The sequence below is a fragment of the Rana temporaria genome, chromosome 1 (genome assembly GCF_905171775.1).
Source record: "Rana temporaria chromosome 1, aRanTem1.1, whole genome shotgun sequence".
In the NCBI taxonomy this organism is placed as follows: Eukaryota; Metazoa; Chordata; class Amphibia; order Anura; family Ranidae; genus Rana; species Rana temporaria.
Genome location: NC_053489.1, coordinates 145,293,497 through 145,318,669, shown reverse-complemented (window position 1 = coordinate 145,318,669; position 25,173 = coordinate 145,293,497).

Sequence of the window (25,173 nt, the reverse complement as noted above, 5' to 3'; positions counted from 1 at the left end):
ATATTTCTATTCTCATAGGCTTACCTTAATGAACATTTCCAATAGACAAAAAAAAACTAAACACTATTTCATGTCACTTCAGCCATTAAAGAGGTTGTGATAGTAGATGGCATGCAGGCTACAAATCTGCATAGTGTGTTACAATGTCATATTTGGGAATAATGAGCTATACCAGAAATATAGACCAATGGACAACAAATATGGAGAGTGGAGTTTTTAGAAAATAGTAGCTGTTCTCATAATCTCAACTGTTCCTGTTTGGCTACACACCTCCTGGTCCTCTTGGTTATTGAGACACCATATACATGAAAATGCCATGCAAATACCATGAAAGAACTTTGGAGGCCAGTCTTGACTTTTTTCAAGAAAAAGATGAAGGGGCAGATCCACATACCTACGCTGCGCCCGGCGCCGATGTCAGATACGCTACGCCGCTGTAACTTACTTTGACTTGGTTTGAATCCTCAGCGAATTTGCGCCGTAAGTTACGGAGGCGTAGTGTATCTCTCGCGGCGTAAGGGCGCGGAATTCAAATTGGGTGGGTAGGGGGCGTGTTTCATTTAAATGAAGCGCGTCCCCGCGCCGAACAAACTGCGCATGCCCCGTCCTTCAAAACTCCCAGGGTGCATTGCTCCAAATGACGTCGCAAGGACGTCATTGTTTTCGACGTGTACGTAAATGGCGTCCGGCCCCATTCATGGACGACTTATGCAAATGACGTAAAATTTTCAAAATTATACGCGGGAACGACGGCCATACTTAACATTGAGTACGCCACCAGATAGCAGCTTTAACTATATGCCGGAAAAAGCCGAACGGAAACGGCGTAAAAAAATGCGACGGCCGCTCGTACGTTTGTGGATCGTCGGAAATAGCTAATTTGCATACTCAATGCGGATCAAGACGGAAACGCCACCTAGCGGACGTCTAAAAATTGCATCTAAGACCCGAAGGCGTACGAAGACTACGCCTGTCGGATCTAACCCAGATGCCGTCGTATCTTGTTTTGAGGATTTAAAACAAAGATACGACGCAGGAATTTTGAAATTACGCCGGCGTATCAATAGATACGCCGGCGTACTTTCTTTGTGGATCTACCCCGAAATGTGTATATAATTTCAGCCCTGTCTGTACTGCCCAGTGTGTGACACATTTACTTTCAATGACTAACAGTAAAGTTTTAAAGGACCATACTGGTTGTTAAGGACAATACTTTCACTTGCATCCCAAACATAATATTATATTTGTTTGTATAGTCTCCCTATGCTTGTATGTATTTTTTCCTACAAAACAAAAAGAAAAAAAACATACAAGTTAGTGAAATATGTTTGTGCCTTGATTGGTCCTAGTGTATGTTATGACGGAGTTAGGGACCAATTGAAAAAACCTGGAACTGACATGCATGGTGTATTTAAATTGTGCATATCTCTGCATACAATGTTGGAGATGTGTGTATATGCGTATATATACATATGTATACATATAGATACATTAGAAATAAATAATCATGATGTAATTTAATTTATCACCTGGGAACCAGAACAAAAATAGAGCAGCATACGAACGTTGATCATAATGAGGCGTGAATGAGGCGTGCAGGTGCAAAGGTATGAAGTGTAGTTCACAAAGAATTTGTAACTGTTTAGAGAGAATTATTATATTAGTGATGCATGTTTATCATGTATATTGAAAAAAAATACCAATCTCTACAGCAACGGCTTTATAACACCTTTTAAAAGGTTCTCTACTCAAGCAAAGATAATGTGTCTTAACAAAAGAAGTAAGCTGATACACAAAAAGACACACAAGCTCCTGCACACGGGTGGATAGTCCGACAGTTAATCTATTTTCCGCATGGGATTTTCCACAAATATCAAAACTGGTAACAAAGTCCTTGCTGCCCTTCAGGGACGGGGAACATCCTACAGAAAACAAAGAAAAGAAAAGAAAAAGAAAGGCGCACCAGCCTAGTGTATTACCGTTTGACAATTTAATAAATAGATAAGGTAAAATAGAACTACTCACAAACGAGATAGTATAAAAGGCTTGTCAACAATGGTTAATGATGGATACCCCTCAAGCCACAATCCTGAATAGGGGTGAAAGAGGTGTGTCGCTGCCGACCTTTTGCATTGCACAACGCAACTTGCCTAAGGTTGTTTTTTGATGGTTTACGGAAGAAACAAAAAAAAAAAAAAAGGAACTCGGAAGGTCTGGGAGACCTGAATCACCGTGATTGGGATTTCTATCCAGAGGACCCAGGAACTTCCACCCAGAGGACCTAGGAAGGAGAAAGCCCTGGCGTTGGAGATTATATACATATATGCAGTTTACCCCTGCAGGGGTGAGTGCCTCTGGTGAGTGGGGACCCAGGAGGGGGAGCACCGGATTCACTGCGTGAATGTTCACCAACTGCCTACTGTGATCACTTCACTTAGATTGGAATCACCTGTTCACGAACATTACCGTTCACTATATAATTTTTGATAATTTTTTTGATTTTTTCTGCATCTGATCAACTTATGTGGATTAATGAACTATTTCTCTTTGAATTTTGAACTAATTGATATCTCACAACCTCTGAGTTGTTCACCTGTGCACAGCCGACCCTGACCCAGCCACGCTGGTAGGCGGCCATGTCACCATATATCAATTGTATTAGTGATTATTTTTATTTTCATTTTTATTGGTTTTACTCGGTGCACATTGTGGTTTGATACAATTTTTGTCACATACACTGGGCATTTTGTGATGGTATTTAGTGCCTCCATTGGGTACTTGTGGAACTGACTGTCACATATACCTCACACTTATAATTTTGTCATATTCATTACACACAGCTTACTTCGTGTCTGAAAGTTATATTGCATCATTTATTCACACCAGGAATCCTTTGGGCACTAGTGTTGGTTGGACCCCAGCCGCTGGTTCACATACTGGTTCTTCTTATCATTCTTTGATATCATTAGCCCCAACTGAGACAGCGCCACGACCCCCACACCATTTCTTTATACTTTGGATTTTTGGTTTTATTTTTTTCCTGTGTTCTTCGATCAACTGCCGACTGGGCGACAGGCTGGATCCTAGGTCCTTGTAGTCCCCCCAGTTTCGGCCATCGAGTGTGTGCCGACCATAGTTACGCACTGGGTCGTCTATGACATGCCCCTGTGTACTGGCCGTGTTCTCTGTAGTTTGCACCTAAAGCTACGTGGTGTGTGTACTGTCTGTGTCTGTGCTGTTTTTCGCAATGATTTTCATCCATATTGCAGGGATCAGACATTACATTAAAGCCGCAAGCAGTTTTAAATTACTTTTTTCTTATAGTAATCTCTTTTTTGTGAAATTATGCATAACAAAAAAGTGTGAAACAACTGAAAATATATTTCATATTCTAGGTTCTTCAAAGTAGCCACCTTTTGCAGCAGACACATCTCTAGAACTGTTAAGAGGAGACTGTGTGAATCAGGCCTTCATGGTAGAATATCTACTAGGAAACCACTGCTAAAGAAAGGCAACAAGCAGAAGAGACTTGTTTGGGCTAAAGAACACAAGGAATGGACATTAGACCAGTGGAAATCTGTGCTTTGGTCTGATGAGTCCAAACTTGAGATCTTTGGTTCCAATTCCCGTGTCTTTGTGCGACGCAGAAAAGGTGAATGGATGGACTTTACATGCCTGGTTCCCACCGTGAAGCATGGAGGAGGAGGTGTGATGGTGTGGGGGTGCTTTGCTGGTGACACTGTTGGGGATTTAATCAAAATTGAAGGCATACTGAACCAGCATGGCTACCACAGCATCTTGCAGCGGCATGCTATTCCATCCGGTTTGCGTTTAGTTGGACCATCATTTATTTTTCAACAGGACAATGACCCCAAACACATCTCCAGGCTGTGTAAGGGCTATTTGACCAAGAAGGAGAGTGATGGGGTGCTGCGCCAGGTGACTACCTCTTGAAGCTCATCAAGAGAATGCCAAGAGTGTGCCAAGCAGTAATCAAAGCAAAATGTGGCTACTTTGAAGAACCTAGAATATGAAATATATTTTCAGTTGTTTCACACTTTTTTGTTATGTATAATTCCACATGTGTTAATTCATAGTTTTGATGCCTTCAGTGTGAATCTACAATTTTCATAGTCATGAAAATAAAGAAAACTCTTTGAATGAGAAGGTGTGTCCAAACATTTGGTCTGTACTATATATATATATATATATATATATATATATATATATATATATATGTCTTCCCAGCATTATATAGATTTATACACATTTGAAATTAGAATCTCAACGTAAAGAGATAATCTCACAATACATGCAAAACACCCGGTGGTTGAATGTGATATTACTTGAGGATCTCAAAGTCCAGAGAACAGTTAATCATTAAGTCGTCAACCTATAGAAACCAGACACTTTTTGACAGTTATTCCCATATTTGCAACTAACCTATGAGTTAAGGACACATACTGGTTGGGCAGAAATTAGTATACATTTTTATAGTCTCATTGTCTGGAAAGAGTACTTAAGAGAAGGGAAATTAGATGAAAGGAACTGAAGGAGGAGACTCGCTCACACAGGGAGGACAGAGGGACAGATTGATGGGAGACAGACTCCCACGGAAAGGGGGCACACTGGGAGATCTACACTCTCAGACAGACTGATACACTTGCACCATGCATGAAGACATATTCTTATCCCATGAAGATTCATAGAAAGCCACGGCAGCCATTTTAACTCTGGTCACTTGCAAGTAGGAAATAGTCATTTTGGAATGGGTAATTATGTCATTTTTTATTTTAACTTGAATCTATTGTTGTTCATTAAAATATTGAAGTATTGAATATTTTGCAATTATGATTTATTCTCATTAATCAAAAACTGGTAGATTTTTCTCAAAAGAGTACATTTTTCATTATATTTTTCTTATTGCTTAGTTCCAATTTTAGTGACAAAACAAACGTCCAATTTATTTCACATTGTTAACCACTTACTTACCTGTAGTATAGTAACGGTTGAACGTGTGAAATAGACGTTCTGTTACATTGTTCTTTACACAAGGTTATTAAACCAAATTAAGAATGTAGTATGACAGCAGTATGCCAAATGTACTACGTGCCCATTTTGTGGGGATTTTTATTGATTTTTAAGTCGTTCATGTAACGCAATTGGTATTTTAATTTCATGTAAATATTCATATTTTTGTCAACCAATAAATGTAGCTATTTTGTATGATCATAAGTCTCCGTGAATAAGTTTCATATTATAGATTATGTCATATAGATTTACTTGTATTCAAAAATATCTTCATTAAAAAGAATTCATAATAAAAACTGTGCGGGCAAAATTGACCTTAAAAAGCACAACATCACAGTAAAATCCTTTTCTATGAGTTCATGGATGGACACAGCACCCACTCCTCTTTTTTTAAGTTTGTACTGCTTGCTACGAACTGAACTGCTTGGTGCAGGCTGAGGGGATATAGCCAATAGGACCGCCCCCTGGGCGGGGCTGTTCAGCTTTGAAGTTAACACTTTCTGCCTAGTCACTCCTAAAGGAAGGCTAATACCCACTTTGTCAAGATGAAGGCTGTGTCCGTCCATGAACTCAGAGAAAAAGATTTTACGGTGAGTATAAAATCCTATTTTTTTATTGCATTTTAGTGTAAATATGAGATCTGAGGTCTTTTTGACCCCAGATCTCATATTTAAGAGGACCCGTCATGCTTTTTTCTATTACAAGAAATGTTTACATTCATTGTAATAGGAATAAAAGTGATCCATTTTTTTTAAAACAGTGTAAAAATAAATAAAATCAAGTACAATAAATAAGAAAACAAAATTTTTTTTAAAGCGCCTGTTCTGACAATCTCGCACGCAGAAGCGAACCCTTCCTTGAGTAGCGCCCGCATACGAAAATGGTGTTCAAACCACGCATGTGAGGATACGCCACAATACTTAGGCCCTGTACACACGACTAGAATTTCTTAAACATTGCCTAAGATTTTTAAGGGTAAAAGTTTGACGCCATTCTACGAGCGGGTGCATTTTGAAGCGTGAAATGTTGGGTATCAATTTTCTCGGCGTAACATTATCTTTCACACAATAAAAAACAATTGGGCTAACTTTACTGTTGTCTTGTTTTTTAATAAAAAAAAATGTGCTTGTAAGACCGCTGCGCAAATACGGTGTGACAAAAAGTATTGCAATGACCGCCATTTTATTCTCTCGGGTGTTAGAAAAAAAACAATATATAATATTTGGGGGTTCTAAGTAATTGTCTAGCAAAAAAACTTGTTTTTAACATGTAAACACGGAGTCTGAAAAACAGGCTCGGGGCTTAAGTGGTTAGCAGACCAAGCTGACTAGCAAAAGGGTAGTTAAATGGTTGAGACAAACCTTTCAATACTTACGGATACTTACAATGGTTAGTCAGATTCATTTATTTAAAGCCTTTGTCCCACCAAAAAAAAATTGTTACTGTTTAAAAAAGTTAGGTTTTAGATTTTTTTTGTTAGTCCACCCAAACCAAACTAGCATGAAAACAACAAGCCAATACATTTTGCTGGATGAAGAATTCCCCCTTCATCAGGGCTCAAATTGCTGGTTTAAATAGAGTGCTGGACACTAATAGGTTAATAGAAGTGTAATTTAACATGGCAATAAACTGTCTATTTTAACCCAAAAGTATGCTTCAGCATGTGATTGAAGCTTGCTTTTGGAATAAAGGAACTAGTTTATTCCTTAATTAAACGAATCCTCTAAAAACCCATAAGGCTCTATTTAATTAGGTAGTTCAAGTCCCTAAAACATTTTGGCCTTTTGCTTTAGACTTCTATGATGAAATAAACTCTTGTGGACTCCTAAACATCCTGCAGGATGTTCATCTTTTGGACATTACAAAATCCCTTTTCCCTATTCTAAATATAGATGAAAGCCTGGTACACACTACACTTTTTTTCTTATTTTTTTTTCCGTTCTTTGCCATCGGCTGCTGGTTTTTCAGCATGCTCATCCAACAGAAACCGAGCAAAGGTGCGGCTTCTGTCGGACAGCCCACATACGCACGGCTGAATGTCGGCTTTTTTTTTTTATCCTGACAATGTCTTCCAACATTCGGCCCATGTGTATGGGGTTTTAGAATCAAACCAATATACATTTTTCATTACTTTCTGTTTGTTGATTTGTGAATTCCTAATGAAGAAAACAATACCTTCCATTTAAAATTGGTATATTGTCCATAAACATTACATGCAGGATTACCAGCTCTTCCATTTAATTACTGATGTGTTTATTTACAGGTTCTGTGGCTAATTAGATTTAACTGAATGCCTTATCAGTATATAATTGGCCACAGAACCATTGCAATTCATAGGTGTCAGTATCTAATGGGATGACTTGACAGCACTGAACTTTTCTAGAGGATTGATACGAATTAGGCCTTGACCCATACTTAATGAGAAACTCATGCTTATGTAAACAAATACATAATCTCCAGATGAGGGTCTGGTATTGGTTTTAAGGGGTTCCCCACGCAAAAAAAAAAAAAAAACTGCCGATCCCCCCCAAAATACTTAATGGGAGGCTCTCCTGTCATTGCACTTTGTCCCCATGTTGATGAAGGGATCTGCAGGAACAACTTATGAGAACCTGAAAGACCCTAAGTGAAGCAATTTGCTTGTACTCAATAGTTGCAATAAACGTTAATGTGTAAAAAATGTATCCAAGTGATTCAAAATGGATGTGTTTAATATGTAAACACTGTTCAAATCGATTAGCATTTCACATTTAGCTGATATACATTAAAAAAAACTCCAATAATATAAAGTGCTCTCAGTGCTGTGTGATACAGTATATTTAAACAGTGAAATTAATGATTTTCATTAAAAAATCATATATACAGTATACATACAGTAAAAAAAAGTGCATTCCTATAAGGTTAATGTGCAACACACTGCATGCCTCAAACCAAGCAAACACAGTGTTGGTTTGGAAATATGTAATTAATCTCAAAAGGCTTGTACTGTACTTAAAGTCCCAAAGAGAATATTCAAATAACATAAGTAAATTATAGTCCCATAAAAAGTCTTTAATGTGTATAAAACATAAAAAGTGTTAATCTTCCTTTATATAGCTTTCCTCTGTTTTATAGCTTAAAGTGATTGTAAAAGTTTGTATTTTTTTTTTAAATAAACAAACATGTTATACTTCCCTCCACTGTGCAGCTCGTTTTGCACAAAGTGGCCCCGAACCTCGTCTTATGGGTTCCCTCCGCGGCTATCTCGTTCCTCCCCGCATCAGCTAACCCCCTTTGGGAAGTGCTTTCCCAAGGGGGTTATCTTGCGGGCACGCTCCCAAGTCCAGCATTTGCGTCCATAGACACGAATGCTGGACTCGGCCCGGCCTCTGGTGCCCGCGTCATTGGATTTGATTGACAGGAGCGGAGTCAATGGCTGCACTGCTATCAATCTATCCAATGAAGAGCAGAGAAGCCTAGGCCAAGAAGAGCCAAGAAGCCAGCGCGTTCTTGACGTGGGACTTTCAAGGGCTCAGGTAAGTAAACCGGGGGGCTGGGGGGCCTGTAAGTATCGGAAGGTTTAACAACACCCTTTATATTCAATGCACATGGAGTCCACCTCATGTGATAAATAATAGTGCAGGTGGCAGCTCACCTCAAGGTTTTATCTATATTGTCATATAGATCAAACATGCTTGCTTGCACGTCTCTCCTTTGTGCCGGTATCTCTCCGATGATCTGTCCATGTATGTTTTCCTTATTGGCTCCTCTCCAATTACTCCCATGTTAGATCACATGTAGGCAAAAACATCTTCCATAGTGTAAAACCTTATTATAGATTTTTTAAATAACAAGTATCACTCACATTTACAGAAAGGGATATCCAGTACAGTATGTAGGCTGTAACACTGCACAGAAACACCTACGGTACGGCCGAGACACGGAGGTTGACGTCACCCAGCTCCTTCCGATGCGTTGCGTCACAACACACATGATTTTATGATTTCCAAAACAACACTGTGTTTGCTATTAGTTTGCTTTGTTTGGGGCATGCAGTGTGTTGCGAATTAACCTGTTTGGATGCAATTTATTTATGTATATATATGAATCATAAATTTCACTGTTTGAATATATCACACAGCACTGAGAGCATTTTATAATATTTGAGTTTCTTTATATACTGTATAACCTTTAAAATAAGAGTCCCCAGACATCGGCTCTTCCAATGTGAATGAGTAAAGCATCTATAGTATTCCCGGTTACTTATTTACAAAAAATGCAAATTGTAAATAAACACAGGGACACCTTACAAAATGTCCCTTACTGCAAAAAAACATAAACACTGGTTACAGTGGTTTATTTAAAAAAAAATATGTTTTCCTTGTCAATCAAATCATCCAGTGATGTAAAAAATGTCAATCACGGTAAATTACAACAGTGATACATTTGCTCACAATGGACTACTTGTTGCAAATGACAACACAACTCCTGACTAGACATGCAATTTTTTTTTTGTTTTCAAAACAAAATTCTTGATTCTCGACTAGATTTACATTTGGAGATTCAGATGTATCCAAATCTCAGAATTACAATGGTAATGAATTTCAACAGATCTAAATTAAATGATAACAAAACAACAAATTCATTTGTATTAATTTGTTTCATTTGGATGACATGATGCGATAGTTTGGGCCTTTTGTTAATGAAGCATCTGAAATAAAGTAACGCCAAAAAGAAAGATCCACATTTATTCGAATCCATTTAGTTTTTGTTACATTAACATTTTTCATTATTATAAAAATTGCGCTACATATGAAATGGGAACATATTGCAATAAATACAGTGAGGTACAAAAGTGAAATAAGATGATTTATTTGCTTGATTGAATGGAGGTATAATCTCACTGAATCATAATGTAACAAATGAATCAAAAATGTATTTTGTTCCATTCATTATGTTATGATTCAGGGATTCTGATGGATCCATCTCCATCCAACGCAAACAGAATGCATAGGAAATCTCCAAAAATAACGAATCAATACATTAAAATTAATATAGCCAATATTTAAAAAGACTTCGGAATTACAAATCAATTCAGAACAACTAACATATGAAAGCAATCCAAATGCACAAAACAAATCGAATATACAAAACAAATCTGAAAAATAATTTAAACTTAATGAATATGAGGAAACAAAATGATTAAATTAAAGTAGGAGTCCAGCCTGGGCTTCTCCTCTGGGTCACAGGAGTGCAATTTGTTTTGCACTCCTGTGACCCATTTTCAGCAAAGAGCGGTCTAAAGTCCACTCTCCGCTGATGTCATTGCCATCAGTCGAGGCAATGCATCATCCCGACTTCCAAGTCTGGATCTGCCAGCTGCCTTGATTGATGGCAGTCTCAGCAAGCCGTTGAGACGGCCACTCCCTGCCCCTCCACAGCTCAGCACTCCAATGAGCGTGGAGAAGTAGAGCAGAAGCAATGCTGACTGACAGTCAGCATCGCTCTGCTCAGGGAGGAGTGAGACCTGAGCCATTAGCAGTGTTTGGTGGCTCGGTTCTCAGTGCAGAAACGCCGGGGACAGATGCAGCATCAGTCTGATGCTGCATCTACCGAGGTAAGTATGGCTAGCAAAAGAAAAAAAAGAAAAAAAAAAAAGTCTCTTTTAAGGAAAGAATCTTAACTGAAATCTTAAACGAAACAAAACACATCTTTACTCCTGGCCCTGCAGCTAATTGTAAACAAAGAGTAGGGATATCCCAGGTGATGTCATTGACCAAATATACACATGACCAAATTTGCTAAAATAACTCACCCAGGATCCTAAACAGCTTGTTTACATTTAGAAGCCAAAGAGGATCTGTCATTTGGATTCGATTTCAGGGCATTGGTGGTCACTAGGTCGGCAAATCAACAATGTTGGGCAGCGCTTATCGAGATTGACATGGATCTACATCATGGGCAGCATAATTGATGTTGGATTTACATTGTGGAACTTTTTTTTTTCTCGTTCAATAAATGTGTTGATTTTTCAAGAAAGGAGATATGGACAATTGGAAAGCCTACACAGGGCTAAAACATTTTCAGAAAACAAATGATAAAACAGAGCTACCTGCAGAAGTAATACATTAATTTAGACTCTCAAGGGGCAGAATGTTCAAGGTTTGCATCAAAGTTGGTAGGCTATAGGCCAAGTAGAATGCCCCAAGGAGTTGAAGAGTTCTTTTAAGTGAAAACATAACTACATTCAGAGTAGGAGCACAAAAAGAAGGTGAAAGGGAGTAGAGGGAAAAAAGAGGGGGAAAAGGGTAAAAAAAGGTATGAGAAGAGTACGTGAGAATCAGAGAACACGTACAGAACATAAAGAAAGGTTATGACAAACATCTTGGCCCGGATTCAGATAGAGATACGACGGCGTATCTCCTGATACGCCGTTGTATCTCTGAGTTGCGCCGGTCGGATCTATGCGGCTGATTCATAGAATCAGGTTCCGCATAGATCTCCCTAAGATCCGACAGGTGTAAGTGACTTACACCGTCGGATCTTAGGCTGCAATCTCCTGCTGGCCGCTAGGAGTTCCGCCGATTCAGAAACGAACTCCCGCCCGTCGCTTTTTTTTTACGTCGCTTGCGTTCGGCTTTTTCCGGCGTATAGTTACCCCTGCTATGTGAGGGGTATCCTATGTTAAGTATGGCCGTCGTTCCCGCGCCGAGTTTTGAATTTTTACATCGTTTGCGTAAGTCGATTCAGAATACGGCCGGACGCAAGTTACGCTCACGCCGAAACCAATGACGTCCTAGCGACGTCATTTGGAGCAATGCACGCTGGGAAATATCGCAGACGGCGCATGAGCTGTTGGATCGGCGCGGGGACGCGCCTGATTTAAATTGTAGACGCCCCCTAGCCGCGGAATTTGAATTCCGCCAGGGGATTTACGATACGCCGCCGCAAGTTTTGAGGTAAGTGCTTTCTGAATACAGCACTAGCCTTAAAAACTTGCGCCGGCGGATCGTAAATCAGATAGATTACGCGGATCTAAAGATCCGCTAATCTATCTGAATCTACCCCAGTGTGTCCAAACACTTTGCCAAGGTACACAAAAAAGACCCCACACATTTTAAACTTAAAAAGACATTGGAGAGGGACCCACAAGGTTAGGACCCTCAGTCAGCTTGAATCAACATGGATATTTCTCATGAACACACTTATGGTCAAAATATAGCATTTGATCTCAACTGTTTTATTAGTGAGTTTTAATTCATCCTCTGTATACAACATTATCAATATGGTTAGATCCTAGATCATTATCCTAGTATTTACGATATCATATTCATATATTTCATAGTGTCTGATATTATTACAGCCTTCTTCCCAGCCTACAATCGGGATCAGGCCATCCCCAGTTACAATATTGTATTTGTTATTTGCATGAGTGTGTATATTTGGTATCAATTCTGCACATATTGTACACATATTATCAACAAAAGTTGTTTTTAGCGCATCACTATTTTTCCTTTTTTTGTATTATTCTGGTTTTGTACACCTGTGTGTATGCAGCGTTATCATTTGGGTATTTTTTTTTCCTATTAAATTTAATTAATAGTTAGTGTTGTAGTACATTTCTCACGTTGTTATTTGCATTGCATCTCGTCCAGTATTTATGTCATAGTTTTGTTGTATATCATTATGGCAATGTGGCAATATGTCATTCCCGGTATCCCTGGACTCCATAACTCCATAACTCCAGAACTTGATTGTTCCCTATTTAATTGTATGCCCCTTTTGTTTTGTCATTATAAGTATAATGTCATATCTAGCCTTCAATAAAATGGCTGACGAGCAAATAGAAATCACCAGAAATATGGCGGCTGTGTAGACCTTCTCGAATCCATCAGAAAATGGCCGCAATGATATACAGTGTATAACCATATTGGGCTTCTAGAAAATGGCTGCAATCATTGATTTCACCACGCTTTTTTTAGGACACTTCCCATATCCTCCATTATCCCTGAAGAAGTCACGTGATCGTGACGTAACACATAGGGCGCGAGTGGAGGTATACTGAAAGTGACGCTGCAAGGGAACGAGTTTGGTACTCATGGATTTTCGCCGGTTTGGTTTTAAAATGCGTCTAATGCTTCTGTATTGTGATCAGTGCTAAATCCTTGAAAACTGAGAGTTTCCTTCATGTGGAAGTAGGTGAATTTGATAATGATGTCCTGCAGCAGACCATCTGGCTTTTTTGGGACCAAACCCATAGTGTATGCATTTGAATTCCAAACAATTGATTGGAATGGCAGGTACCATCTCCTTGAATAAGGCTGTTGTTCTAAAGGGGCTTCCAGATTTTGGTTAAAACCGCAAACCCCCACATCCCTTTTGGGACAGGACTTGGGAATGATGGGCTTGTCCTCTCAACACAGGGACAATGTGCCTTGCAGGACAGGGGAACTTATGCTCACTGCCCCCCTTTCCAGGCCAGCCAGGCTGCATGATTGGATAGGGGTCTTTTTATGAATTTTTAGAGTGACTCCCACACTTTGTTTTTTAAATAGTGTGTTGCCCCTTAAAAGAAAAAAATTGGGTTAGGTCCCCCCAAACATTATCAAAAGATCCATATCCAGACATGAAGCCTTGCCAGGAATAAACAAGGACTGCGAGATTTGGCTCCCCTCCACCAGACCAAGGTGTCAACCAGGTTTCTTGCCAACGTGTTTGCAAACAAAAGCCGCCTGGTGATCTGTCATCAAACATCTACTAGAGTTTTGGGCAGGTGAACTGACTAAATATGGCCAGTTTATGTGCCCATTTGAACAGCCTGTAAACCCAAAGATTTTGCCTAACTAGCAGTTCAATAAAAAATGACTGCTATGCACCATTGAGGAAGAACAGCCAACATTAGGAGTCAATATAAAATGTCTGTGATGGAGGTGGTGGAGGAAATAGGTGCATTGGTAGGCTAAAATACATCCTTGAAGAGGAGGAGGAAGAGAAAAAAGCTACATTAGGATTCATCTGTCCCTGTGAACCACTCAATGTGCAGTTACAGACATACAGCTTGGTCCAAACTAAATAATTAAAGTCACAAAAAAAAACATTAAGGGGGAGAAATAAAAAAAGAGGCACATTAGCAACACGTAAAAAGAGTAGCGCCCTTGTAGAAGAAAAGGAAAGGCTGCATTAAAAGTCTTTAGCCCTTTGTGGGTTTTTTTTTATAGTGTTAAATACATTAATGCTCAGAATAATTTATTTCTTATTATTCGTATTCCTATATTGTTCAAAATTGAGGATCGTTCTATATAAAGTACTGATGTTTCATTTTTATGGATGACAGAGGGTTAAAGTGCCTGGTGATCTGGCAGTTCTAATATCTTTTGTAGATTCTTTTGGTGAGATCTTTATTTTTGAATTCCTGGGTCTGCTTACCTGCTGTGGCCATTGTGAGGAAATATAACTCTACATGTTTGATTTTTTTATTCATTTTATATTATGTAATAGATGAACTAGAACACCCAAAACTCCCAAGAGGACAGTAACTGAGTCTTGAATTCTAGCAGAGTAATCTCACAGTTTGAGCATCCAGGGCTTAAAGCTACTCACCAACCTATAACTAAAATATTACTTTTGGGTGGACTGAACCTATAAGCCGACAGATTGATTGCTATGATATAAGCACCAAGTAAAGATTTTTATTCTAAATAAAGTTGTTATAAATTTAATAATATACCCTACATGGAACCTATAATTTAAAACATATTTGCAAGGACAAAAACGTTTTAGTCGAGTGTTCATGTTCACAATGCCCTTTGTGAATATGTCTAGTTTATTAGTGCAGATATACTGCAATGTGACCCAGCAATCAGTGGTATTTTTTAACACAATGACCTTAATATAAAATTCTTAAACTGTTAGACATTTTCAGTCACAATGGCATTTTAGACTGAAAACTGAGAGACATAGTATTTTTGTGCTCGAAATAGCTTGGCGTTAGACATATTATCACATGCTTTAAGTCTGAAAGCCTGGCAAATATTACATATGTCAGTGAAAGGACAAACTGTCTGTAACTTTTTTTTAATCGTCTTTTTACACATTTAAAGAAAGCACATCCACAGCTTTGTATTTTTAGATGTTCAGGATGCACGCTCAGCCACAAACAAAATTTCACAAAGAACTTGTCTGCAATTCAAAACATGCAGGAAAGAAGCTTCTATATGTCTGACATGAATCCAAAGTAACCCCCTGAGGTTTGTTCATTTAGGCAAAAGCCTTCTTGAATTAGTAGAAGAGTTTGTCATTTACGCTTTTTAATTATATCTTTAATAAATAACCAGAGTCTGTTGGGTTCCATCAGACAAACTGGTGAAGATATGCATCACATTTTAGTATTTTTGTAGAAAACCAGCACAATAAATCTCAAGATGATTTTAATGTATTATATATTTGAAGTTAGCTGAGTAGACATAAAACAAGGCATCCCCCACTGACAGCATATAGTTCTTTGGCTCTTGGAATACGAAAAAAGCATAAGAAGTCTCAGTGTATGCTAGGATAGATATACTGGTAGGAAGTCTTGCATGCAGAATTGGCAACCCCTCACTTTTCTAATGCAGCAACATGATGAAATTGCAAGTGTTGGCACAACAAAAATAATAAAACATTTCCATATGGCAGATTTATGAAGTGAGTTAGAAAGCAAATGTCAGTTGAAGGAGACTGCTATCATTTAAAGCAACTTTGTACAATTACTTGGGTATTGGATTGGTTTGTGAAGCAGTGTATTAAATACATGTAGTTCTAAAGTGATGTATGTTTAGCTGTACAATTAGAAATCTGTACATAGATGTATTTAAAAGTTACCATTTCTTTGATCAGACAGTTTGCAGGGGAAAGAAGTACAACTTCATTCAGAATTATGCCGCGTACACACGATCGGATTTTCTGTCGGAAAAACCTTGGATGGTTTTTCCGACGGAATTCCGCTCAAGCTTGGCTTGCATACACATGGTCACACAAAGGTTCTCTGAACTTTTGACCGTCAAGAATGTGGTGACGTACAACACTACGATGAGCCAAGAAAATGAATTTCAATGCTTCTGAGCATGCGTCAAATTGTTTTAAAGCATGCGTTGGAATTTTGCACATCGGAATAGCTACAGATGATCGGAATTTCCAATTGGAATTTTTTTCGTCTGAAAATTTGAGAATTTGAGCCTACACATGGTCGGAGTTTCCAACCAAAAGCTCACATCAAACTTTTCTTGTCGGAAATTTTGACGGTGTGTACGGGGCATTAGTATTTTTGGAGATGACATTAGTCCCGATAGTCATCTCAGCCAAAAATAAAATCTGTTAGTGACTTACTAGAGGATTGGATTGAAACAAGATACCAGCACCCATCTATAATCTGTGTATTTCATCTCATGGCCAAGAACATAACTATCAAATATTGTCTAGGTGGTACTGCTGTCTGTCAATTTTACATAAAAGGACCCCTCTATCCCGGACATATGCTGGAGGTGTTTACAGTCCCCTGACACTTTGACTCACATCTGGGACCAGTGCCGGAACAAGGTCATCAAGCGCCCAGGGCAAAGATGCCAAACTGAGCCCCCCTTCCCCTTAGGGTTAGGGTCAGGGTGCCCCCCCATCCCTGAAATAAACCATTGCGCCAGGGGCACCTGTCCCTCCTGCCCACCCCTTGTTCCGGCCCTGTCTGGGACACTTGCCTACAGATTACCCCTTTTTGGAACAATATACTCCAACTGTATAATTGGCTCTGGGTGATTGAGTCCCAAATTAACCCCAAATTACCGTGCTGTCTATGCTGCCAGGATCCTATTAATAAATAATAATAATAAAAAAAAAAAACCTTGGCAGGCACTTCTTAACAGCTCTTTGATCTGTGATAGCTAGACACTGGTAACAATCTCAATCTCACTCGCTGGCTGAATGGGCTTGTGGAATGGACAGAATAGACTATGAATAGACATATGACTGCCTGGGATAGGGACAAAACTGAGTCCTAGAAACTTATGTAGACTGTTTTGTACCCTTTTTGGTACTCTACAAAAAATGGTGGGGTCTAAACACTAAGCTGTATCTGGGACCCCCATGACTGCTTGCCCTTTTCCCCCTTGATTTTCAATGCCTTTTTTCTAATTATTTTCCTTAAACTACCGACATACCCTCCTCGTTCTTACAGATGGCCTCTCCTGAATGTAAGTTGATGTTTTGTATTATGCATTCTTTACAGGAGACATTTCTTGACTATATTGTCAAAAGTATTGTGACTCCAGCCTTTACACGCACATGAACTTTAATGGCATCTCTAGTTTATGGGGTTCAATATTGAGTTTGCCCACCATTTGCAGCTATAACAGCTTCTACTCTTTTGGGAAGGCTGTCCACAATGTTTAGCAGGGGCAAGTTAGCAAAAGATGGCCACATGTCAGCTGCAGGAGCGCGCAACTTCAGCAGCACCTAGACAGACGAGCTGAACAAGCAGAGCACCCACATTTTCGTGACCTCACATCTGTGCACCAACATGCCAGGGGCAGCTATGGTTCTTGATATTCTATTGACTGAGCCGACTCGTAGGAGGGCACGGGAGAGGATTTACAGAGGGCGCTACAACCTTTTTGATATGAGTGATAATGAGGTGTATCGCATGTTTCGCTTCAGCCCTGAAGTCATCCTTGAGTTGGTAACAATCCTGCCAAACACCCTGGGTCAAGCCATGACAGTTTTATTTACCGACACAGCCCCATCCCAACCGAGTTTGACCAGAACATGTATGGAGACAGCTGGCTGATTGGTGAGTGACATGGGTGTCAGGTATGACTGCCCCCCCCCATGATGCAGACATCACAAGGGGCACATGCACGACTAACATCCTCCTGTCTTTTCCCTTCCAGGTGACTCTGCATATGCCCTGGGACCTCACATGATGACCCCATTTCGTAACCCTCAAACACCAGGAGAGGAAAGTTTTAACGAAGCCCATGCACGTACCCGTGCGGTGGTGGAGCGCACATTTGGCATCCTTAAATCTCGATTCAGATGTCTGGATAAATCAGGGGGGACCCTGTTGTATTCACCCAACTTTATGTGCCAAATCATCGGGGCATGTTGTATTCTCCACAATTTTGCTGAGAGAAGGGGCATGCACATTGAGCTACGCAATGACCTTACCCCCGAACCACGCAACCCCCCCCCCCCCAATAAACACTACCGGATCTTCTGAGGGAAGAGCAATCCGGAATGGTCTTGTGGAACGTCTCTTTGCACATTAAACACACCCTGATCTTGTCACAAGTATAATGCATGTATGCACACCACTGTAGTCCCTAGCACACACACGACACATGCACCCCAAATTGGATTAGACCCAACAATACCCCATGGTATTAGGGAGCAGCAACTCCGCGTCAAGGCTCCAATTATGTTGCTGTCCATTCATACACCTTTCACATGGCAGAGGGTGACACCCCTTTTCCAGCAGGAGTGCCTCCCCCCCCATTCACACACCAGTCACACTGTAGTATACACTCCTCACCGTGTGTAGGGACTACAAATAAAGATAAAAGCTCATATTCTGAGCATATAATAATTGTTCAAATTATCTAATTTTTTTTATTTCTTCTTTGGGCCAAGGGTGCCCCGGCTCCGGCTCCTCAATCTCCGTGGTGCGGAGGAGGCATGGGGTGGGGATGGAGGGGGGGGGAGGAGCATCAACCCCTACTTCCAGACTCCTCGCAGGTGGTGGCTGCATGCCCTCCATGGCGTTGGCCAGGCGGGCGAGGATGGTGTTGGTCTGGGCCAACATCCGCATTTGGCGGGTGGTGGTGTTCCGCTGATGACGGCGGGTAACTCTCCCCTCCTCCCGCACTGCAGCGGTGTTGGCCTGCACAGCAGCGGTGTTGGCCTCCACCGCAGCTGCCATCCTGCTGACCTCAGCGGTTAATAAAGCGGGGGCGTTCTGCTGAGCCACCAAGCAGGTGACTATGGCCTTGGAGTTGCCACTTATTTCATCCAGGCTCTGTGAGACATGTTTGTCCCGGTCTGCATGCAGGGTGAGGGCATGCTGCACAGAGGTGGAGGTGGATGCCATGCTGTCCGCCAGACGTCTTACATCTCCCACCATGGCCCCTATATGGCGGCTCTGCAGGGCCTGCTCCTCCAGCAGACCGTCACAGAGGCTGGAGGGTATATGCCTGGTTTTGGACAGAGCCTTCCTGGGAGGAGAGGCTCGGGCACGGACAGAGGGAGAAGGGGAGGGGTCCACAATGGAGGGGCTTGCCCTGGAGGGGCATGCCCTGGAGGGGGATGACGTGCTGGCCGGGGGGGTGGTGGGTTGATCAGGGATGGTGGTATCCTCCTGGAGGGAGCCAGAGTCCTCCTGGATGAGGAAAAAGGAATCCTCCTCCAAAACCACTTCCTCCACCATACTTGTCCCCGGTAGGATCTCCTCCTGTACAAGCATTGCCATAATGTCCATGGGGCCTGACTGGACCCCTGGCTCAGGTATGGATGGCGTGGGTCGCCCCGCAGCCGAAGACGGCCCAGCTTCATCATCCTCATCACCACCTGTGGATGACACCAAAACGAAAGATTTTGCTGGTGCAACACACTGCTCACATGTTCACTTCTACCCCCTCCCATGATGCACAGCAGATATGAAACAAAAATAATAGTTCCATCTTCACTTCTACCCACAAATATGTTCACTTCTACCCCCTCCCATGATGCACAGCAGATATGAAACAAAAATAATAGTTCCATCTTCACTTCTACCCACAAATATGTTCACTTCTACCCCTCCCATGATGCACAGCAGATATGAAACAAAAATAATAGTTCCATCTTCACTTCTACCCACAAATATGTTCACTTCTACCCCCTCCCATGATGCACAGCAGATATGAAACAAAAATAACTTACCAGTCCCCAAGTTCCCAACAGTGGAGTCGTACCCTGCAAGTCCCTCCACCTGCTCCTGCACTAAACTTTGGGCAATATGCTCCTCCTCATGATTTAGGCGGATCTTACATCGTGGTCCACCTCCCGTGCCACCGGTATGTTTGCGGATAAGAGCCAGTTTATCCCGGACCCTGCGCCTCATATCATTTAGTTTTTTCTGGATGTCATCCCAGGAACGCTCTTCATTACCCAGGGCATTGATGTCCAGGGTTATGGCTTCATAGATAGCCCTCCTTTGGGCAACGGTGGTGTTTGCCCGCTGGGCACCATATAGGACTTCTTTATGTTGCTGGAGTGCAGCAATTAGGATGTCCATCTCCGCAGCCACGAAGTTGGCCTTTCTTTTTTTAGTTCCTTTGGGAGGTGCCATCTCTTCAAAATGGGCTGAATTTCCTTGCTCAGGGGGGGTTGGAAAAAGCAGGATGAAATTCAGCAAAGAACCTGCGCAAGTCTGCTCCTATTTATTTGCTCAGTGCAAGCAGCTGAGCAGGATTTGTCCTGAAAGTATGCTAGGCGCAGTTTGACGCATGCGCAGACGGAAGCGCCATAACTGCGCATGCGCGCGCCCGGCGCAAACCTCTGCTGAGCCGAAAAATGCTCATTTACATAGGGGCACACCCACTTTCACTTGCGCGGCCTTGCGCCCTCAGCTTTGCCTTAAACAGGAGCAAATTAACTGAACAAACGATTCCTGAATCAGGTGGCAATTTGGCTAATTTGCCCCAGCGCAGAGAAATTCAGCTGAGCAGCTCATGTGTAAGTAATGGGCAAATCTACCTGAATCTGGGCCACTGTATACTTTTTGGATTGTCATTTACAGTTTTTTACACTACACTCCAATGAATAATGGGCACCTTTTTTAGGGAATATATTATTTGAACTTGCAGTTATTACTATAATGTTAATTACTAAAGTGTATCAACCATTTCTCAAATTAAATGTGATCACCAGTAGCTGTGCTGTGGCACCTTGTAAACTTATTTAATGCTATATGACTCACTGGTTCATTACATTATGGCATGCCTGGCAAAGACAGTTTGATGTTTAGGAGGCTGATTAGTTTGAAGATTTTTGAACCTTCTACCTACCTACTGTTTAAACATCATCCAGCCTTTTAAACCTGCCTCTTGCACCAGCTCTTCCACAGTGCATCAGTAATTAAGTTACACTTATATCACTTATTTACTGGAGTTGGCCTTTTACTCTAATTTAAAGCGGTAGTTCACCCGCAAAAAACATTTTAAGATTAGATTCATGCTCATTTTGTCTAGGGGAATCGGCTAGTTTTTTTTTAAAACTAAGCAGTACTTACCGTTTTAGAGAGTGATCTTCTCCGCCGCTTCCGGGTATGGTCTTCGGGTCTGGGCGTTCCTTCTTGATTGACAGGCTTCCGACAGGCTTCCGACGGTCGCATCCATCGCGTCATGAGTAGCGAAAGAAGCCGAAGGTCGGTGCGGCTCTATACTGCGCCTGCGCACCGACGTTCGTCTACTTTCGGAAAAATGCTATAGGTTTTTATTTAAATTCTTCCTAAATAAATTATATAGAGTAATAAAAAAAATAATGGAAAATACTAAGCATAGTTGCTAATAGTTTTTATGTTTAGGATTTTATAAAAGGGAATTTGAGGTTATCAACAGACTAGTTACAATGATGTGTTCCTAAATATAAAAATTTAGGATAGTTATTGAAATGGAACATAAGACAGAAAAGATCATTATTGGAGGATATGATACAGTAATTCCTTGGATTACGAGCATAATTAGTTCCAGAAGAACACTTGTAATCAAAGCACTCATATATCAAAGTGAGTTTCCCCATAGGAAATAATGGTAACTCAGATAATTTGTTCCACAGCCACTGCTTGTCTATGCAGTACCGCATATAACCAGAGGTGCGGGGGCACTACAGACACTCGGGACCAGGTGTCTCCGGCACCCATGCACCTCTGGCCAAATGTGGTACTGCACATCCCAGTGGCTTGAATCCTGCTTGTTTTTCCAGACAACGATCGCATAGTGACTCTGAATTTTTTAAAAAAAGCTTGTATTGCGAAATGCTCGTAAACCACGTTACTCGCAATCCAAGTTTCCACTGTATATATTATAGAGATATAATGTTTAACACAGATAGAATGTAGGAAGGGGTATTACCGCACTACCAAAGGACTTGTGGAAGGGAAACTAATGGGAAGGGAGGGGGGGATGGGACAGTGGGGTAGGACAGTGAACAAACAAGGGGAGAAAAGGTAAAACTGCTGCAGCACTGCAAGTGTATCAAAACCCAAAATATATGAATAAAAAATAGTGCTGCGCTGTAGGGATAGGAAATAAAAATATAAATCTCATAAATACAGTGCTAGATCCAAAAATGAAATAAGTGCATTTAAACAGTGTAACAGTACACGACTTCAGTGATGCATAGTAAAAAATCCAAGGTGAACACAATAGTGCTAGGTGAGTAAGACAGCAGGCGCTGCTAGAGCCAGAAGGCTACAAAACTATACACATGGTGATAGTCAGGGCTCAAGTCCTGCAGGAATGCGTGGGAATGGAGTTCCTGCACTTTTTTCACAGCAGGAACTCAGTTCCCTTTGCAGGACTAAAGCAGCCGAGAGCAGCCGAGCCACCCGAGCCAATTCTTCACTAAGCAGCGATGCCCAGCTCGAGTCACTGTCAGGGGCAGGCGAACCTTAGTAATCCTTTATGTTACTGGCCGCTCCCTGTATATGGATTCATTGGGTAGTGTGCGGGTATTCCGTCACTTCCTCGATGCCGCAATGTCTCCTGGAAGCTTTTGTCATTGTTCCCAGGAGACATTGCGGAGGTCTGCAACGAGTTATCGCGGGATTTAGAAAGAACTTGCGGTTTAGTAATTATGCATATGAGCACAACATTTTTTTTTTTGGTGGGGGAGTGGACCTTGGGTGGAAGTTCCCACACTTTTTACCCCAGGACTTGACCCCTGGTGATAGCAAACATATAAACAGTGGCCCAGATTCAAGTAGAATTGCGCAATATTTGCGGGGGAGCAGGGCAACGATTTTGCCCTGCGCCCCCGCAAATATTTTGCGCTGCCCTCGATTCACGGAGCAGTAGCTCCGTGAATTGCGAGTGCGCGCCGGCAAATTTGCCCGGCGTAAGCGCGCGCAAGTTAAATGTTCCCGCCGGGGGCGGGAATCTTTTAAATTAGGCACGCCAAGCGTACAGCGCATGCTCCGTCGGGAAACTTTCCCGACGTGCATTGCGGCAAATGACGTCGCAAGGACGTCATTTGCTTCTAAGTGAACGTTAATGGCGTCCAGCGCCATTCACTTTTTACTTACGCAAACGCCGTGAAATTCAAATTTCACGGCGCGGGAAGGCCGGCTATACTTTAGCATTGGCTGCCCCTACTATTAGAAGGGGCAGCCTTGCGCTAAAAGTAGCCGTACGGAAACTCCACAAAGGTAGTTTTAAAATACAGCATATAAAAAACGAGTGGCGAACTCGCTGGCATCACATCCGGTACCTCTTTGAACAGGCGCATTCGTCACTCACAAGTGACTTCTTCAGGAGTGATAAGATGACGATATCGATAACATCGTGATATTGTGGAAAGGGGAGAAAGAAACACTACTTGACTCCTACTACATCTTAACATAAATGACAGAAACATTAAACTGTCTTGGGAAGTCAGTAATAGTAAGATCACGTTCCTGGACCTGGAAATCGAACAGAAGAACATCGTACTAAGTTCCAGGACTCATTTTAAGAACGTAGACCGTAATAGCTATTTACCGTTAGAAAGCTGCCATCACAAGAATTGGCTGTACAACATACCCAAGGGACAACTAATGCACCTTCGACGGAATTGCACAGACAAAAACATGTTCCTCATCCAAGCTAAAGATATGGGGGAGCGCTTCATACAAAAAGGATATGAGAATTCATTTATCACTCAAAAAATTACAGAAATTGCAACTATGGATAGGAAAGCCCTAATGAGTGATAAACCTAAACAAAAAGTACAGAAAGATCTGGTGCCTATCATCCTTGATTATAACATTCAACACAAACAAATCGAAAAAATCATCAAACGCCACTGGAACGTATATACTGTTGGCAGACAGAGGCCTAAGGACTGTTCTCCCTACACATCCCAAGTTTGTGTATAAAAGGCCCCCCACAATCAAAGATAAAATTGTGAAAAGTGTCCCGGAGCCCCCTAAGGTGGGCTTCTCCTCCTTCTTTACCGGCAAGGGCTTCTTTCCGTGCAAAAGGTGCTTTGCATGTCTGAGAACAAAAAGTACAGGAGATGCCCATGAAATCAAAGAATTTATTTGTTGCAACACAGAGGGAGCGGTGTACGCCCTCGAATGCAGCTGTGGTCTACAATATATAGGTCGGACAAAAAGGCTTTTGCGAATACGAATAAAAGAACACGTAAAAAACATCTTAAAAGGCTTTGATAATCAGGCTTCGATAATTATAAAATGTTGTTGCTGCACTTATCCATATAGAGTTGTTTTATGCTGTTACCTTACAGCAGTAAGGTAAGGGGACATCTGCACTACTTTTAAGGAAATTGGAACCCTTCCCCGGCAAGCACTATATGTTTGGACACTTGGCACCAGCAACAGCACTTTATTACATGCGTTCCAGTAGCGTTTAGCCTGCTGCTCTTGCATGAACACGTATGCTGTTTTCACTGTTTATATGTTTTCTATCACCATGTGTATAGTTTTGTAGCCTTTTGGCATTAGCAGCGCCTGCTGTCTTACTCACCTAGCACTATTGTGTTCACCTTGGATTTGTTACTATGCATCACTGAAGTCGGGTACTGTTATACTGTTTAGATGCACTTATTTCATTTTTGGATCTAGCACTGTATTTATGAGATTTATATTATTATTTCCTATCCCTACAGCGCAGCACTATTTTTTATTCACAGATAGAATGTACTTAAAGCCCGACTCCTGGATACTAATGAAATTCTCCATTGCAGTGAGGCTGTGCAGCAAAGGTTACCTGTCCATTTAGTCTAGGTGAGAGTGAAAGCAATTTTACCTAACCGATCCTCCACTCCCCTGGCAGACAGCATTCCCCCATGCATGGACTGTTCCTTAGTCCTGTTCACATGCATTACAGGGCTATGAACCCTGCATCAGTATGAATGATATCAGAGGACCTTGGACAGTCA